The following is a 3,916-nucleotide window of genomic DNA, read 5'->3' on the forward strand; positions in this document are numbered from 1 at the left end:
ACATCCAGAGCATGAAAAAAGGGGTAACAGACTAGGTGGGAGAGTGGTTTTGCCACAGCCCTTCTGGGGGTAAGAAATATGGGAATTGAAATTGTGTATTCTTCTTCTGGGTATTTTCACACTGGTTTATTCTACTTCCGGCACAATACATATTGTAGGTAAGAGGGCGCCACCTGGTGGTGTGGTGTGACACGAGATGAAGTACCAATAGATCACAACTCTTCCCCTTTTATTCAGTCCCCCGGATTCCCAAATATGTATTTTAAGAAGTATTGGCTCAGTAACCTAAATTTTAACAGTAACCTTGAATCTGTAACTAACCGAACAGTTACTGAACATTATATCCTAACTTAAGGGTGAGGGTAGACTGCCTCAGCACCTTGAGTGTGTTGGGGGATTATTGTGCCCCCTTGAGACAACACTCTGTAACTAAACATTTCAGAGATCATACTCAGTTGTTTAAAGGGTCAGTCTGTCGGGTGGTTTGCAAATCCGTCTTGTATATAGGTTCAGTGTTGGCTGGGGTGTTGCGGGGTGTGTGTGTCTGACTGACCTGAAGGTGGTGAGCTTGTTACCGTCACAGGGCTCGCTGTCTCTGACACATCACTGGTGTCCGTCATGGCCGTTGGGATGACTGCAGTGGGTGTCAGTTGTTTCTCTGCGGCTGGCTGCACGATGCTGGGGTGACAGGCCACCATCTGGTCTGCATGTCGATTCCACTGCTGATTTGATGTAACTTTGACCTGGTACGACCTTGGCCCTGCTTGCGATGTAACCGTACCAGTCATCCACTTTTCCTCCCCCTTCCGATAGTCCCGGAAGCACCGGGTCTCCCACTTCAAAAGTTCTCGCTTTAGCGTGTGCGCCACGGTGTCGCTGTTGGTCCTCTTGCGCTCGATCCACCACTGCTGACATGCTCGGTTTCAGCAGGTCTAGGCGGTGCGCAGTCTGCGATGGAGAAACAACGTAGCAGGTGACTCTTTTGTAGTGGCATGGGGGGTGTTTCTGTAGTGTAGCAGGAAAGCATCGAGTCGCCGCTGGACCGAAGCTGTACCCCTCGACGACTTCAGAGAATGTTTAAATGTCTGCACGAAACGCTCTGCCTGGCCGTTCGTTGCCGGAGGAAAGGAGCAGAGCGTTTGTGCGTAATGCCATTGGATGTTAAAAAGTGGGCAAACTCCTCAGAAGTGAACTGAGGCCCATTATCACTCACTAGGACCTCTGGTACTCCGTAATGACTGAAGAGGCCTCTTAACACTTCAATTGCTTTTGCAGATGAGGTTGAATCCGTCAATATGACTTTGGGCCACTTGGAATGAGCATTCACAATGATGAAGAACATGTGCCCCTCCAAGGGGCCAGCGAAGTCGATATGAATTCGCTGCCACGGACCTGTTGGCCAGGGCCATGGGTGCAGCGGTGTGAGGGCAGGGCTCTTTTGACATCGTTGGCACTGGGTGCACGTCTTACACCTCTCCCACCTGCACGTCCAGACCCGGCCACCACACGTAGCTCCTCGCCAGGGATTTCATCCTGACCACGCCCGGTGTCCGGCGTGGAGTTCGTTTAAGACATGCTGACGTAGTTTGGGTGGGACTACAACTCAATTTCCCCACATTAAGCAGCCTTGAAGTACAGAGAGTTCATCTTTCCGTATGATATATGGGACCAGACTCCTGTCTGCGTCCTTGGCTGGTGGAAAATGACTGGTTGACACCATCTCGATCACCTGTGAGAGTGTGGCGTCTGCTTTGGTTTCTCTTTTCACCTCACTGCAGTGGACTGGAAGGCTTTCAATGTATTTTATCAGACATGTGTCAACTGTCCCTTGCACTGGCAGAGGCAGATGCGAGAGACCGTCTGCATTGCCATGGTCAGCGGCGCATCTGTACCTTATTGTATAATCGTGCGCTGCCAATATGAGTGCCCAGCGCTGTAGTCTTGCGGCAGCCATGGACGGTGTCGCTTTGCTAGGGCTCAAGAATGTTGTCAAGGGCCGGTGATCAGTAAGTAGGGTAAAATGACGGCCATAGAGGTATGAATGAAAACGTCTGACCCCAAATATTATTCCTAATGCCTCTCGCTCAATTTGAGCATAATTCGAGAAGACGATCAAACTTGACTATCTAGAGGAAGTAAAAGTCGTAGCAAGGTTTCCGTAGGTGAACCTGCGGAAGGATCAATTGCTTGATCCTTGCTTGCCTTGCTAAGCGTCCGCGAAGCAAAGGCTATGGGTTGTTCTTCCCCATTTGGCAGTCGATGTGAGATGACTGCCCCCACCCCATAGGGCGAGGCATCGCAGGCAAGTATAACTGGCAGTCTGGGATTGTAATGCGTCAGTGCACTTTTGCTGGATAACTGTTCCTTTGCTTTTTGGAAAGCTTCGTCACATCTCCCTGACCATTCCCACTTCACCCCCTTATGTAGCAACGAATTCAATGGGCGTAAAAGGGTCGACATGTGCGGGACGAAGTGTGTGTAATAGTTGATGAGCCCAAGGAAAGAGCGCAACTGGGTCGTATCGGTTGGCATGGGGGCTCCACAATGGCTTTGATCTTATCATCAGACTTGTGGAGCCCTACAGAATCAATCATGTGCCCCAAGTACTCTAGCGAGCTCCTGAAGAACTCATATTTCTCCTTTTGGACTCGGAGCCCAAATTTTTCAAGACGACTCAAAACGGCTTCGAGATTTCTCAGATGGTGCGCATCATCTTGGCCTGTGATGAGAATGTCATCAAGAAAGCAATGTACATTTGGTAGCCCTTGGAGCACTTGGTCCATAATTCTCTGGAATATGGAAGGCGCGGAAGTAATTCCAAATGGTAAACGATTGTAGCAGAACATGCCCTTGTGGGTGTGATCATAAGATATTTCCTAGAATCTGACTTAACCGGTACCTGAAGGTAGGCCTGTGAAAGGTCCAGTTTGCTGAAACGATGTCCCCCAGAGAAATCCTCAGTACGAGGTATTGGGTAGTGTTCAGCGCACAGGGCTGGATTTACAGTCACCTTAAAATCTCCACATATCCTCACACTACCGTTCTCTTCATGACAGGCACTATGGGGGTTGCCCAGTCGCTGAACTGAACCGGAGAGATAACTCCTTGCTGGAGGAGGCGCTCTATTTCAGCTTCCACTTTAGGTCTCAGCGCATACGGTACCACCCGAGCTTGGCAGAACTTTGGCTGCTGGTCTGGCCTCAGCGTCAGTGAAGCTTCGAATCCTTTCAGTGTCCCCAATTCCTTGCTAAACACTTCAGTGTGGCGATTTAGGACACTCTCAAGAGTTTCACCACTTGCCGTACGTCCCGTTCGCACTGTCTTGATTTCACGCCAGTCTATGTTGATGTTCCTTAGCCATTCACGGCCGAACAGTGGTGGTGCCTCTCCTTTTACACATATAAAGGCAACCTAGCCCTCTGCTTGTTCAACTTAACCCACACCTTCAGCATTCCCTCGGGCTGCAGTAACTCCCTTGTGTATGTTTTCAGAACAACGTCTGTCTTGCTAAACGTAAGTGTGCAAATTTGTCTTTATAGCTCACTGGAGATCAGGATACAGCAGCCCCAGTATCCAGCTCCATATCCACTGACTGCCCTTTTTGGCTTAATCATTATTATTGATGATGCTGCATGCCCCGTTTTAACTGCCTTCACGTTTTCTGTGTTCACTGCAGACACCATGTGCAGAGTGAAATCAGAGTCTGAACCTGCTGATGACTCCTCCTCTGATGAATTTGCAGCTGCCACTTTATGAATTTTGCCTTTGTCTGCACCTTGTATTTTTTTTGTTTGATTTTACTGTCTTGTTTTGACTTTGCCTGCTTTGTTTCACTCCTTTTGCTTCTACACATGCGGGCTGTGTGGCCCTTTTTATTGCAATTGTGGCATTGCTGCTCCTTAAAATAGCAGTCACG

The 3,916-nt window shown here is 49.1% G+C and overlaps 1 pseudogene; it reads right to left on the bottom strand.

The window, feature by feature from the left end:
• Window positions 1-603: 603 nt before the first annotated feature.
• On the bottom strand, window positions 604-3,383 carry LOC117511512 (annotated as a pseudogene).
• Between the last annotated feature and the right edge of the window lie 533 nt (window positions 3,384-3,916).

Source organism: Thalassophryne amazonica, chromosome 6 (genome assembly GCF_902500255.1).
Source record: "Thalassophryne amazonica chromosome 6, fThaAma1.1, whole genome shotgun sequence".
Taxonomy (NCBI): domain Eukaryota; kingdom Metazoa; phylum Chordata; class Actinopteri; order Batrachoidiformes; family Batrachoididae; genus Thalassophryne; species Thalassophryne amazonica.